Source organism: Mya arenaria, chromosome 1 (assembly GCF_026914265.1).
Source record: "Mya arenaria isolate MELC-2E11 chromosome 1, ASM2691426v1".
Classification (NCBI taxonomy): Eukaryota; Metazoa; Mollusca; class Bivalvia; order Myida; family Myidae; genus Mya; species Mya arenaria.
This window is the reverse complement of record NC_069122.1, coordinates 31,299,511-31,316,234: the sequence shown is the minus strand read 5'-3', so window position 1 is coordinate 31,316,234 and position 16,724 is coordinate 31,299,511.

Below are 16,724 nucleotides of genomic sequence, written 5' to 3'. Positions count from 1 at the left end.
GAGGAAAATCGCCGATTTTCTTGTCAAATATGAGCTCCATAAACTAGGCCTTCAAGTGGAGGTAAGTTAAAAAAAGAACAAGTAAATGCGGATATGGATTTATTTCACGTATCTTAATTTCGTAAATTATTACAATCAAAGTTTCATTCATATTTATAGTGAATTAAAACATTTCGGTCATTGTTTTAAGATTACCAGACAACGATTATTGATAATTATTTTTCGATCGTATGGTATTTTCGTACCAGCCTATGCGAAATCCTGGCAATCAAATGGGATCATACGGTATCCGACTGACCGAATTAGATACAAACCATAGCCACGCGCCTTTGATCTTATCACCGCTCGTGCTCTGACATCACAAATTGTACCGTTTGATCTGCAGCCGACACATTCCAATAAATGTGTTGTTAACTTTTGCAGGTTTTTGTTTGGATTTCAGTTGATGGGACTTAAATAAGGCGAAATAAATAATCATTGATAATTGCGGATAAATTAATATAACGATTAATGAAATGTGTATTGGAACCTGGCAGTTAGCCTGCATGAATTCGCAAAGCCTTATCGTAAGAAGCCTGCATGATATACGCAAAGCCTAATCGTAAAAAAAGTAAGTTTTATTTTGGACATGGATATGGATAAATAACACCGCAAACTATAATTCAAAATATTTTCATTAAAAAGACAGCAAAATATGTCTCCGGTGATCAACCACGATAGAATTAAAAATTTAATTTTTTTTTTACTTTTGTCTGAAAAAAGATTAGGCCTAAAATAAAAATGTGTTTGGTTAGGGTTACATCCTTTTCAAAAATAGGTAGGGTAGGTAGGCTTTTTTTATTTTTTATTAGGCTTTATATAAAAATGTCATTTTCATCATTGGAGAATGGTGTTAAAGTTATCTTCTGTATAAGCATTTAAGGTTTTAAACTACATATTGAAAAGCAAATTAAAAAAAGATTTTTTTTTAGTTTTTCATTTTTTTTTTCAAACTGACTATAAAACGGTAGGGTCGGCGCCTATTCCGTAAATAGGGTCGGGTAACCCGAACCAAATGTATTTTTTTTAGGCATTACGGTCGGCGAGGAAAAAAATAGGGTTGGTCGGATTACCAGAAACACAGGTATTTTTTTTTTTTTGGCCTTACCAGGACTCTCCATTCTTGAACATTAGGTTAATATATTGGAAAAGAAATGCTAAGTTGGTTGATTATCAGAGATGTTCATTCTGGTTGGTTACCAGGGGTGTCCATTCTGGAACATTAAGTAAATGTATTGGAAAAGAAATACTAAGTTTGTTGGTTACCAGGGCTGCCCTTTCTAGAACATTAAGTTAATGTATTGGAAAATAAAATTTAAGTTGGCTGGTTTCAGAACTGTCCACTCTGAAATATTAAGCTAATGTATTGGAAAAGAAATACTTGGTCGGTTACCACGGCTGTTTATTATAGAACATTAAGTTAATGTATTGGAAAATACAATTTAAGTTGGCTGGTTACCAGGTCTGTCCATTCTGGAACATTAAGTTAATGTATTAGAAAATAAATACTTATTTGGTTGGTTACCAGGGCTGTCCATTCCTGAACATTAAGTTTATGTATTTGAAAAGAAATAATAAGTTGGTTGGTTACTTGGGCTGTCCATTCTGGAACATTAAGTTTATGTATTAGAAAATTAAATACAAATTTGGTTGGTTACCAGGGCTGTCCATTCTGGAACATTAAGTTTATGTATTAGAAAATTAAATACAAATTTGGTTGGTTACCAGGGCTGTCCATTCTAGTGCAATAAGTTTATGTATTGGAAAATTAATTACTAATTTGGTTGGTTGTCAGGGCTGTCCATTCTGGAACATATATATAGGTTAATGTATTGGAAAAGAAATATTAAATTGGTTACCAGGGCTGCCGCTTTTGGTTAAAAACTGTTCGTCAGACAGACGGACACCATAACAAAAATAGTCGAACCGAGTCAAAATTTACCCGTGAGGACTGTCTGTCCGGCGGTTTTCGCAATGTCTGATACTGTGTTACTGTATATGACTCACTCCCCCCCCCCCACCAAGCTCCCCCTCAAAATTGCATGCTTCTTATCTATAGTATTAGGCTTTTAACATTTTTTGAAGTCCATTTCACTTCAAAGGGACGTTACTCACATCATCCTACCTATGCTCGCGTCCTTAACACAGTATAATTTGGTATGCATAATTTTTAATACGAAGGGTGTTTGGAAAGTTTCGGGACAAATGCTGTCATATTTTTATTTCTTGACATTTTCGTATCAATTTGTACCTACAGGTTTCATCTATAGATTCATTAAAATTATGCATACACATATTCTTTGATTTAGATGATTTATTTTGTTGTTATGGTAAGGTCAGGTAAGCTTGTGCGGGGCAATTTTACATCAACATCAAAACTGACTTTAGAACTACAAGTTTGTTTTACATTTATGGTCCTAATTAGCTCTGCAAATTGAAGGTAACGTATGTATTTCGGGACTCTACTGGACGTCCAGGACATCATTTCTGATCTGCACGGTCAACAAGTAGAGGCAGTTAGTGACTTCATGAAGAATGAATCAAGAACAATGATTTTGTCAAATTTTGCATCCTGATGGGTAAAAGCAGACAAGAGACAGTATCTTTGATCCAAAATATGAATGGGGCTACGTCTAGGACTCGGATCTATGAGTGGTACAACACTTTCAAGAAAGACCCTTGGCAGGACGCAGTAGATGATCCATGGGCTGGACGTCCCAACTCAGCGTCAGGAAAAACAGATGAGATTGCGACGTTACTGAGAGCCATGCAGTACCCACTGGAAAGACTGTGACAACCATCTACTATTCAAAGGTATTAGTTAGTTTTTATATGCTATACATTATGTTTTTACGTAAAATAAGATACTAAATGAAAAACTAGCATTAATAATTAGTTTTCAGCATAAAAACAAATGCAAAATTACCGCTTTTAGGAGTCATCAAAATTAGACTTTTGGATGAACAAGCCCGAATTTTATATAACTATTGCTTGGCATCAAATTTTTGAACAAGTCGTGCTATTATTAAATTCAGAATTTGAGCAAGCCCAAAAGACATTTTACCAGTGCAGGGCTTGCGGGTTTGTGCTTATTTTCGACCACTGTTTTAGGTGCTGGGGCGTGACTAATTGATAAGAGCAGTTAAGAAGAGGACAGAGCTTGCCAGCAAAATCACCATGACAACGCATCATCCTATATGTCTGTCCTTACTAAGACAACACTAGCTGGATTAGATATTAAAACTATTCAACACACCCTGTACTCTTCAGACCTAGCACCATGTGACTTTTGGCTTTTTCCCAACATCAAGAATGAGTTGAGAGGCTCATGTTTCGACAACGTCAAAGACCTGCCAGTGGTTGTTCGGGAGTTTATCAGGAGAATACAAACAGAAAACTTCAACGACTGCATTGAAACTTGGGTTAACAGACACGAGAATGTGTGAAGTACTCATGGGAATATTTTGATAAAATTTGACATGTGTATTATGTCCAATATGACGACATAGATCTTCTGCAATTATCTATACATTTAGTTGCCCCGCTCACGTTTACATAACGTTGCTATGGTGATAATAACCAGGGTCTTATTTTCAATTTTGTAATTTTGCTTCTGAAAATGAATATAAGGTATATCTAGCTGTGTATGTTTCAAGAATTGTGTACAGTTATGTTGTGACTTTAATAAGAATGTAACAGCCACAACATATCTGCCCTTGTTACTAAGGTGAAGTACATAAATTATATGGCCACAATGCATCTGCCCTTGTTACTCTGGTGGAGGTTATATGGCCACAATGCATATGCCCTTGTTACTCTGGTGAAGGTTATATGGCCACAATGCATCTGCCCTTGTTACTCTAGTGAAGGTTATATGGCTACAATGCATTTGCCCTTGTTACTCTGGTAAAGGGTTATATGGCCACAACATATCTACCCTTGTTACTCTGGTGAAGGTTATATGGCCACAATGCATCTGCCCTTGTTACTCTAGTGAAGGTTATATGGCTACAATGCATATGCCCTTGTTACTCTGGTGAAGGTTATATGGCCACAATGCATTTGCCCTTGTTACTCTGGCCACAACATATCTACCCTTGTTACTCTGGTGAAGGTTATATGGCCACAATGCATCTGCCCTTGTTACTCTGGTGAAGGTTATATGGCCACAATGCATCTGCCCTTGGTACTCTGGTGAAGGTAATATGGCCACAATGCATCTGCCCTTGTTACTCTGGTGAAGGTTATATGGCCACAATGCATCTGCCCTTGTTACTCTGGTGAAGGTTATATGGCCATAATGCATCTGCCCTTGGTACTCTGGTGAAGGTTATATGGCCACAATGCATCTGCCCTTGGTACTCTGGTGAAGGTTATATGGCCACAATGCATCTGCCCTTGTTACTCTGGTGAAGGTAATATGGCCACAATGCATCTGCCCTTGTTACTCTGGTGAAGGTTATATGGCCACAATGCATCTGCCCTTGGTACTCTGGTGAAGGTTATATGGCCACAATGCATCTGCCCTTGTTACTCTGGTGAAGGTTATATGGCCACAATGCATCTGCCCTTGTTACTCTGGTGAAGGTTATATGGCCTTAATGCATCTGCCCTTGTTACTCTGGTAAGGTTATATGGCCACAATGCATCTGCCCTTGTTACTCTGGTGAAGGTTATATGGCCACAATGCATATGCCCTTGTTACTCTGGTGAAGGTTATATGGCCTTAATGCATCTGCCCTTGTTACTCTGGTAAAGGTAATATGACCACAATGCATCTGCCATTGTTACTCTGGTGAAGGTTATATGGCTACAATGCATATGCCCTTGTTACTCTGGTGACAACGTTTCTAGGCTTGTTACTCAGTTGGAGGATATATGGCCATAATGTATCTATGCTTTGTTACTCAGGTGGAGGATATATAGCCACAATGTGTCTAGGCTTGTAACTCAGGTGGAGGATATATGGCCACAATGTATCTAGGCTTGTTACTCAGTTGGAGGATATATGGCCACAATGTGTCTAGGCTTGTTACTCAGGTGGAGGATGTATAGCCACAACGTGTCTAGGCTTGTTACTCAGGTGGAGGATATATAGCCACAATGTGTCTAGGCTTGTTACTCAGGTGGAGGATATATGGCCACAATGTATCTACAATTGTTACTCAGGTGGAGGATATATGGCCACAATGTGTCTAGGCTTGTTACTCAGTTGGAGGATATATAGCCACAATGTATCTACAATTGTTACTCAGGTGGAGGATATATGGCCACAACGTTTCTAGGCTTGTTACTCAGTTGGAGGATATATGGCCATAATGTATCTATGCTTTGTTACTCAGGTGGAGGATATATAGCCACAATGTGTCTAGGCTTGTTACTCAGGTGGAGGATATATGGCCACAATGTATCTACAATTGTTACTCAGGTGGAGGATATATGGCCACAATGTGTCTAGGCTTGTTACTCAGTTGGAGGATATATAGCCACAATGTATCTACAATTGTTACTCAGGTGGAGGATATATGGCCACAACGTTTCTAGGCTTGTTACTCAGTTGGAGGATATATGGCCATAATGTATCTATGCTTTGTTACTCTGGTAGAGGATATATAGCCACAATGTGTCTAGGCTTGTTACTCAGGTGGAGGATATATAGCCACAATGTATCTAGTTTTGTTACTCTGGTAGAGGATGTATAGCCACAACGTATCTAGGCTTGTAACTCAGGTGGAGGATATATGGCCACAACGTGTCTAGGCTTGTTACTCAGTTGGAGGATATATAGCCACAATGTGTCTAGGCTTGTTACTCAGGTGGAGGATATATAGCCACAATGTATCTAGGTTTGTTACTCTGGTAGAGGATATATGGCCACAATGTATTTAGGCTTGTTACTCAGGTGGAGGATATATGGCCACAACGTGTCTAGGCTTGTTACTCAGGTGGAGGATATATAGCCACAATGTATCTAGGTTTGTTACTCTGGTAGAGGATATATGGCCACAATGTATCTAGGCTTGTTACTCAGGTGGAGGATATATGGCCACAATGTATCTACAATTGTTACTCAGGTGGAGGATATAATTATGGCCACAATGTATCTATGCTTGTTACACTGGTGAAGGATTTATGGCCATCCTGTACTTACCCTTGTTATTATCCCCCGCTGAATTGAAGATTTCGGGAGGGGGATAGTGTTTTGGCATTGTCCATCCGTCATTCCGTCCTTCCGTCCGTCCGTCCGTCCGGTACCATATCTTGGTAGGCATTGATCAGAAAATGTTCAAACTTGGTCAGAATGTTCCCCTTGATCATATCTCGACCCACAGTGCACTCCACGCGGAACTACCCCTTTCCGGTGACTCGGAGGCGTTTTTAATTTATTGCGGATTTCCGCCGAGTATGCAACCTTTTTCCTCGCTGAATTTCGCCGAGTTGCACCGAGTTAATCGTTTTCTATGGAGGGTTTTATTGCCTGTAGCGCCGGTGATCGTATCGATTTATTGACCTAATCGCGGAACTCCGCGTTTTGTGCATAGCTACTACAGTACATTATTGCTTCTGTTAAAACAGTATTAAATAATTATTTTTTCAAAGTGCAGCAAGTTTCTTTTTAAAAACAATTATCGAAAATTTCCATATCAATTTTCATCAGCATCGTCTAAGAACTGTTGTTTTTCACATTATGTAATTAAAAGATATACCATAGCGTGTGTTTGTGTTTGTTATTGTCATCTTTCTCTTACTATATTAAGGTGTTGAGAACTTAATTAGATTGGAGTTATGAAGGTATTGAGAACTTTGTAAGTGTGAATATATTTCGGTCATTATTTCTTAATTTGCATTTTACCACTTATTAATTTATCCGTAGTTATCAATGATTCTAAACTTATTAATTACGCATATAATTGTAAATCCTTCATCAAGTTAATTAAAATCCCATTCAACACCATTTTATACATGCATTGAAATGAATAACACATTCTATCGGCTTCAGATCAAACAGTCACACTGTGTGACTTCACATAACTCACAGTTTTACCCACGAGAATCTCATGGAGAGCATGTATATTGTTATGCAGAATTAATGTGTCTGAGTGGTGTTTTCGAATGTAACTTAAGTATTGCATTTCCAACTTTAATTCATCACATTAATAAGTTACCTTTATCATTGAATGTGTTGACTTTTATTGATGATCCAATAAGTATAACTGTACATAATTGCTTCTTACAGTCTATAAGTGTGGTACAAGTTTTAAAGTTTATTGGCAGATCGTTTTACAAAAATGTCATGTCTTTGTTTTCTTAATCCCTTGATTGCCCTTGTTGTTTATTTAATCCTCCAATAAATATTTCACACTTCCTCTTGCTACATGCAATACATCGTTTAGGATGGGTATTTACTAATTAACTTGTCACAGTGGTGTATACGGTTAGGTAGACAGATAGATAATCTTCGTCTGTGAAACTTGGTAAGTGTAAAAGTTACGATTGATGTGGGTGTCCGAAAATTAGGTACGCGAAATAAATTATATTTATAAATAATTACGGGTGTAGCAAAAATAATCAAATAAATTAAACAAAATTAGATACAGTGGGAGATTCTTATCGGTTTACCTCCGAGTAACGGGGCGATTGTAATTATACGGTCCACTGATCAGCCTCGGTGGGCGAACTAGTAAAAACGCCGAGGAAAGAGGATTATGATCAATTGGATGTCGTGTCCGCGATGACCAAAATCGGCCGAGGAAAACGGAAAGTGGTAGTTCCGCGTGGAGTGTACTGTATTTTAAAACTGGGTCACATGGGGTCAAAAACTGGGTCACTAGGTCAAATCTTAGAAAAATCTTTAGAACATACTAGAGTTATTATAGATCATGTCAAATATTCATGAAACTTTATCAGAATGTTTTCCTTGATAAAATCTTGGTCGTAAATAAAACTGGGTCACATATGATAACAAATGAGGTCACTAGGTCAAATCTTTAAAATATCTTGTCCAAAACCATATCATGGTAATGATTGGTCAATTTATGTTCAAAATTTTTCATGATATACCCGTTGAAGAAATATGAACCACTTAAAAAAGTGGATCACATTGGGTCAAAAACAAGGTCACTAGGTCAAATCTTAGAATAATTTTTGGAACATACTAGGGGCATGATACATGGTCAAATATTTATAAAACTTAATCAGAATGTTTTCCTTGATGAAATCTTGGACTTATTTAAAACTGGGTCACATATGATTGAAAATTAGGTCACAAGGTCAAATCTTAGATTTTTTTTTGTCCCGAATGGAAATTATTGGTTGGATTATGTTCAAACTTGGTCATGATGGACCTCTTGATGAAATATGGACCGCTTGTAAAAGAGGGGCATATGGGGTCAAAAATTAGGTCACTAGGTCATATTTTAGAAAAATCTTTGAAACACATTAGAGGCAATATGTATGGTCTTATATTCATGAAACTTGATCAGACTGTTTTCCTTGATGCACTCTTGGACATGTTTTAAACTGGGTCACATGTCATTAGAAATTAGGTCACTAGGTCAAAAATCTTGTCCGAAACTATTTTATGGTGGTGATTGGTCTGATTAAGTTCAAACATGGTCAGAATGTTCTCTTAGGTTGAATTACGGCTGCGTTTTAAAAGTGGGTTAATGGGTCAAAAACTAGGTCACTAGGTCATATCTTATAGAAATATTTAGAACACTCGAGAAGCAATACATCTGCTCTATTTTCCATGAAACTTAATCAGAATGCCTCGATGAAATCTTGGAATAGTTTGAAACTAGTGATGGACCCCTTGATGAAATATGGACCGCTTGTAAAAGAGGGGCATATTGGGTCAAAAATTAGGTCACTAGGTCAAATTTTAGAAAAATCTTTGAAACACATTAGAGGCAATATGTGTGGTCTTATATTCATGAAACTTGATCAGACTGTTTTCCTTGATGAACTCTTGGACATGTTTTAAACTGGGTCACATGTCATTAGAAATTAGGTCACTAGGTCAAAAATCTTGTCCGAAACTATTTTATGGTGGTGATTGGTCTGATTAAGTTCAAACATGGTCAGAATGTTCTCTTAGGTTGAATTACGGCTGCGTTTTAAAAGTGGGTTAATGGGTCAAAAACTAGGTCACTAGGTCATATCTTATAGAAATATTTAGAACACTCGAGAAGCAATACATCTGCTCTATTTTCCATGAAACTTAATCAGAATGCCTCGATGAAATCTTGGAATATTTTGAAACTAGTAGGTCATGTGGGGTCAAAAATGAGGTCTCTGAGTCAAATCTTAAAGAAACCTTGTGGAAACTCTAGAGGCTATATTTTTTTTTGCATATATCTGGACCAATCTTCATGAAACTTGATCAGAATGTTTGCCTTGATGAAATCTTAGATTAGTTTGGAACTGGGTAGCATGGAGTCATAAACTAGGTTTCTTGGTCAATTCTAAATGTTATATATATACCATCAATAATTGATTTCCATTCCCCAATCAGTTGGGGGATATCAATTCAACGAATTTGCTTGTTCAGAATGAAACAAGAGGGCTACAATGTTCCAGATCCTATTAATATCTATGTTATCTAAGTGTTAATTTTCATTGCAGACACAAAACATTTAACCCACTGTGCTGCTTGTAGACAGGGTAGATATTGTCCACCTGGAATGGATTTAGAATGTCCCGAAGGATTTTACTGCCCACCTGGACTTGGCATGATAGAGTGTCCACCTGGAGCATATTGTGAATATGGTAAGACCAAAAATAATTAATCTTTTGTTTTGCAAATACAAGCACATGCATGTAACGGGTTGGTAAGTAGGGATGGGTTGTATTGACTTCCAAAGACAGGGCTTGTAACGGGTTGGTAAGTAGGGATGGGTTGTATTGACTTCCAAAGACAGGGCTTGTAACGGGTTGGTAAGTAGGGATGGGTTGTATTGACTTCCAAAGACAGGGCTTGGAGGTAAATAAGCAGTTTCTGCTCTATAAAAAAACGCTTGCACCACGGAACTTCATACGCTTATCTACCATATCCACAAATGAAACAAGTGTTTGAACTAATAGCTGAATTCTTATTTTGGCCTATGGTATACTTTAAAGTGCTTACGATTTAGTAGACCTCGGAAAATGTTTCTTCAAATCTGAGATGATCACCTCAAAAAAGCTTCACGTGTTCCTAATTTGATCACAATATCTCATTACCTACTGATGACTTTCTGTGTGCAAAAACGTACCTAGTTGATTTACAATGCAATACTATATATATGAATAGCAAACACCACATAAATTCTACGGCCATATGTTTTGTGTTCCTCAAACAATCAGATTACCGGCGTATTTAAAATATTTAGATATTTGCGACGTTGATGCTTGTGAAAAACACGTCATGTTAACTAATCTATATCAATGCAGTCATTGAAATTAGACTTTTGGATGAACAGGCCCAAATTCTTATACTATTGCTTGGAATCAAATTTTTTAACAAGCCCTGCTATATAAAATTCAGAATTTGAGCAAGCCATGAAGACATTTTACCAGTGCAGGGCTTGCGGGCTTGTGCTAATTTCGACCACAGTGAATGAATCAGTTTTAAGTGCATACAGATACAGAAAACAGCAACATTTTTTTTGCTCTCATCCCTCGATATGGACAACATCAAACAATTTCCCCCGAGCTCGTGTATAGGTAAATGGCCATTATCATTATAACAGTCTCGTTTTTTTAATAACATCGTTACTAGTGATGTTCCGATGATTGATTATAATTGAAAATCAATTGGTTGGGCCTGAAATCGGCAAAAATCGATAGTATTTAGTTATAATCGATAATCGAAAAAAATAAATAAAAATATATATATATATATATATATATTTGTAAGTGTTCAGATGTTATCTTAAACAAAATGGCTGATGAAAGCCACAATGAGCAAGAAAATGAACTATTTTTATACAACAACACGTAATAACTTCAATCATAGACATAAGGTATATGCATATATAATGATTAAGAGTTTAATACTTTACATGAATAAAACTACAACTCAGGTACTATCTAGTATTTTAAAAACCGATTGTACTATCGATAATCGGTTACTTGAGTGGAACCGATCATCGATAGTAAAATTGCAACCGATTCCCAACACTAATCATTACTATCCTCAGTCCACTTAATAGCTATCCCTTGTGCAGTTCTTTATTAGCTTCATCTATCCCCAGTACACCGCCAGGGCATCAAAAGGTATGAATATCTTCGTAACAACAAATATATCGTATTGATATCTTACACATTACTAGATAATGTAATTACAAGAAAATCGCTCGATTCAGTTTTGATTCTTCTTTTCAATTTGTTGATTAATGTTTGAAATCGTACCACATGAATGAACATTTGTGAGCGATCATGCAACTTTCGGCGAGAATTGGGCTATTATACAAACAGGGTTCCCAAGCTACCGGGAAAACTGGAAAAAGTCGGGAATATCGAAAATCTGTTCCCGGTCTTGAAAATGCCTTGAATTTTGCGATTATAGGTTAAAATCGGGGAAAAGCCAGGAAAAGTACTAAAGCTCAAACTGTTTTGGGTACGAAACTAGTAAAAGTAAGTAGTCTTGATCATCTAGACGCTTGCATCTGACACTTCTGTATTAAACTGACTCTGATTAGAGCGGCTGAATGATCGAGACTAAGAAGGTTTCCGTTACCATATGAAAGCGTTTATTTGTCATAGTAGCAGTGTCTGCACTGCCGTCTGCATTTGAAAGTTATTTGAACTGAGAAATTGACCGCAGTTTGTCGGGATTCGCTTTATATACGCTGTCAGTAAGAATCGTGGGTTCTATATACAACGATCTTTTTAATCTACAGTATGCTAATGATCATGGATAATTAGCCATATCTGCGTTCACCGAAAGATATCTTAATACATGAAATTGGCCCTAGTTCATTAAAATAAACTTGGGATACGCTGTCAATAACATCTGGGAGTAAGAGAGTAAGATTAGAGGGTATTAGGTGTATCATTGGTCCCTGGTGAGATAACATACATGAATGCTAATTGCAATGATCTCACTAGTATGCGAAGTGCTACACAGCCTGACAAATATTTGCTATTCAAGTGTAAATCTATGAAAGACTGACCTTGCTCGTATTTATAGACATTGAGAAGACCACAGTTCTTTGGCCAGTAGACATCATGATAGTTTTAAACTTGTGCAAAAAAGTCACTTATTTTGCATTTTCACCCATGGTTGAAGCGAAGAACATGGATTGATGAAGATTGATGTTCAGATATAGCTGAATTGCATGCTCACTGATGCAAGTAGATTTTTTTAAAGAGTGTTAAACTCTTTTTAAATGACACTGGATGTTATGAGTTCAAGTTGTTCAATAAATGTTTAAAGCTTCCCTCTCTCAGATTGAACAATTTGACAACTTTTTTACTTTTGTCTTGGAACGAGCCAATTTTGGCAAAATCCATGAAAACCAATTATTTAAGACTGCTGGCAAAAAGATAGATCACCGATAATTATATTTAAGATAAAAAAAAAATGGTGTTAATTATGCATATTACTTTAACCATTAATAAACCATAAAACATACATTTTCGAACAGAAATATGAAAATCAGCGATCTGATCTTTTGTTAGCAATCTTTTATCATTGGCAGATATTTATGTCAAACGTTTATCTATCTAAGACAAAAAAAAATGAAATAAGTTGTTAAAATAGTATATCTATGAGAGTGCAGCTTTAAAAAATGTTCAGAAAGTAAGTTTTTGTTCAGAGAGTAAAACTTTTTTTAATGTGATATTTGATTATATTTACCTTAAGCATGCATTTATCCACCAATTACGAAAAATGGTATTGTATATGGAGATCAACCGGCACCAAACCATGCTGGCTGATCAGGGTCCACACTGTTCTATGCACAAATAGTAGGTAAGCCTTTAAGTTTCTAAGTAGCAAATACAAATAGCCTAGACCCTGATCATGCCAGCTGATCTGTGTCTACACTGTTCACAGAGGCCAACAGTATTCAGCATGCTAAAGGTTAATCATGTTGTTCAATAAATGTCTAAGAAGTTCAGAAAGTGAAAGGTTTTGTTTTTGAGAATAAAACCCTTTGAAAATGACATTTGATGTTATTTAACAACTTGTTTAATAAATGTTAAAAATGTCAAATAAGTTTATTTTTAGCATGTGAAAATGTTAACAATATTTCACTGAAATGTTTCGTTGTAATAACTCTTTTATGACGCTAGTTTTGGGTGTCCTCCTACTACCCGAAGTCGGCACAGCGAAGATAATGCTAGAGGGGGTCGTCCCTAAGATAAGATGACAAGTACCCAAATAAGACTTCCGTTGTTTATTGTCCGAGGTTAAATGACCAATTATAATAAACAAAATATGAAAGTAAATCAGCATAATTACGTAAATACATGAATATGTGATTATTAAGAATATTAACAATATTTGGGGAATATTGATAATAACAACGCTAATAGCAATGTGAAAGGTACCAATAAATATGAATGTATTAAATAGAGAAACAACTTGTATGACTAATAAAAGGTACAAGTGAATTATAAAGTCAACAGTATGTATTTGCAACATAATTGTAAAAACAATATATACATAACTTATTTTAGCCTATTTAAAGAACTTAATTTAGTTCCATTTTTTTAAGTCAAAAATAAAATAACAATCTAATAACAGAGTAAAACCACATACCTGTGAATAAGATGACAAGTACCCAAATAAGACTTCCAATGTTTATTGTCCAAGGTTAAATGACAACCTGGACCGAGAAGTCATGGGTTTAAATACTAAATTTGAGGCTAAGTTGCCAACAACTGGCACTGTCATCTTAAGAGTTTTACTTGGCTTAGAATTAAGAGTTTCCTTTGAGATAATCTTTGTTTCTTTGATCTAATATATGGTTAATCACAACTTGTCTGGCTTGCATAGGTGTTTAAGCCTAATTCTTATGATTAGCAAAACTATAGAACAATAAAGGTGCTAAAATATAGTGACAACAGTCAAAAGTAAGAATTTAGTGTTGGCTTAAGAAATTACTGAAGGTATGCAAGTTGCAAATATGATGACAAAAATACAAAGTATAATATATAATGTTTATAATATCAAGTTATGATATTGTAAGTTATCTGAGTCAATTCTGTATATCAATAGACAATCATTTCTATACTAAATATGATAGGTCTATTTTAAAATTAAATGTTTATTTTTTATTGTACTTAAAACATTATTATTCAACATTTTGCAACAAAATATAATGCAAAAAGAATGATCATAATAACTGTGAAAAGGTTGAGAGAAAGTCTGGAATTTGTAAAAATAACCTTGAAAAAGTCGGGAATTTTACTTGCAGAAAAATGTGGGAACCCTGTACAAGAGAGGAGACACATTTCCATCATAGTCGTTTATTGCACAGGGTCAAGTTATTTGAAACTCTTTGATTTGATAAATATATAACCATAAAAACAAAAAAATGATAGAAAACTTTCCATGTGTCAAAATCAAACGCTTATTGATTTATCACTTTTTGAGCTATATCCGGTGTCCGTCCCCCCACAGTGATTGTGTTATAACCATTGCAACAACCTTTTCATCTCTTTTACCTGAATAGGTTGCGGATATCAATTCTACGAATTCAGGCTTGTTGCATATTCCGTGGTTTGAAACTAATTGATATGGTTTTTTGTCTTGTTCCGACTTCTTGCCCACTTTGTCCATCAGTTTTACCAAGTTTGTGGTGGCTTTCACAAGGACATTTAAAAGATTTTGCATTGTGAGTTACTAGATTGGGTCACGTAAAGTTCTTTGGTTAACTCTTGTTTGGCATAATGCACCAGCCAATTGTAACCACGACTCCCCCCCCCCCCAGGTCCGGGGAATAGCGGGGACTTTGACTTTCGTTCAAACCAATACCAGACAAAATCCCCATCCTGCGGTGACAGACTGCTGGTAAAATCCCCGCCAAATGCCCCCGCCACCATGGACATCCTAGGTAAGGCCCATTCACTGCTATTTTGCCATGAAAACAAAACAACGTATGCACTCGGAACTGCAGGGCCACCTGGAAGGTAAAACAATGGCCTATTTCCCCTGCTATCCCCAGTATAACCCCCGGACCTGGGGGGACCGTGGTTACAATTGACTGGTGCATCAAGTATCTGGTCTATGACACACTTTCAACAGAACTTCAGCGTAATTATACCCCCACAAACGAAGTTTGAGGGGGTATATAGGAGTGAGCTTGTCGGTCGGGCGGGCGGGCGGTCGGTCGGTCGGTCGGTCTGTCGGTCGGTCTTCATGGTTTCCGGATGATAACTCATGAAAGGCTAGACAGATTTGAAAAAATTTTGGTACACAGGAGTAACATCAGAAGATACAGGTCAAGTTTGATATTGGAGCTGGTGGGGCCAAGGTCAAGGTCACTGTTACTAAAAATAGAAAAATGGTTTCTGGACGATAACTCATGAAAGGCTTGACAGATTTGAATTTTTTTTGGTAAACAGGTGTAACATCAGAAGATACAGGTCAAGTTCGATATTGGGGCTGGTGGGGCCAAGGTCAAGGTCACTGTTACTAAAAAAAGAAAAACGGTTTCCGGACGATAACTCATGAAAGGCTAAACGGATTTGAACAATTTTTGGTACACAGGTGTAACATCAGAAGATACAGATCAAGTTAGATATTGGGGCTGGTGGGGTCAAGGTCACTGTTACTAAAAATAGAAAAACGGTTTCCGGACGATAACTCATGAACGGCTTGACAGATTTGAACATTTTTTGGTACACAGGTGTAACATCAGAAGACACAGGTCAAGTTCGATAGATCCTTCAAAAACTAAATGAGCAAATATTTACCTTAAAAGTAATTGACACTTGGAAAGATGAACAAACAAAACAAATCTAGCATGCTTCATTTGAACCAGATGCCAGTGGAATACCAGCAGAACTTAAGTATGGCATATTTACCACAGTAGTGCTTACTACAAATATTGACCTGTCAGATGGACTTGTTAATTCGGCTACAGGAACAGTCCCGGGATTTATTCCCAGGTGGATAAGGATGCATTCAAGCCCAAATATGTACTTGTAAAATTTGATGATGATCGTGTTGGAAGAAAAGCTCGTGAATGCTCTAGATGTCTTATTCCAGAAGAGATCAGCTAGAGCATCAGCTAGTTTTTCTTGTCAGCAGTGTAACTTCTAAATTACTCAACAGATTTAAATAAAACAATACATGCATGATAAAAGAAGATGCAGTGTGCAGTAACCTTGGAGTTATGGCCTCTTTTTGAAGGAATGGTTTGCCATTCCTGTGTCCAGGCGGCATTTGGGGGTATTCGTCACTCCTGTGACAGCTCTAGTTATCATCAGAAATGCCATTTCTAAATACGTCATTGACACAGGATGCAAGATTATTGTTGATATTTATGACAATTGTTTCTTTGATCTCAAAATTTTGTGACAAAGTTTTGAACAGAGAACTAGACCCTTTGGTAGAAAAAGATTCGATAAGAACGTTTGAGCCAACGCTATCTGACATCTAACATATCACCCAAGCAATAATTTTTTAAAATTTCGTGAAAAATTCCTACTGATCATCAAAATGTTTGGCTTTGAGTTTGATATGATTAGTC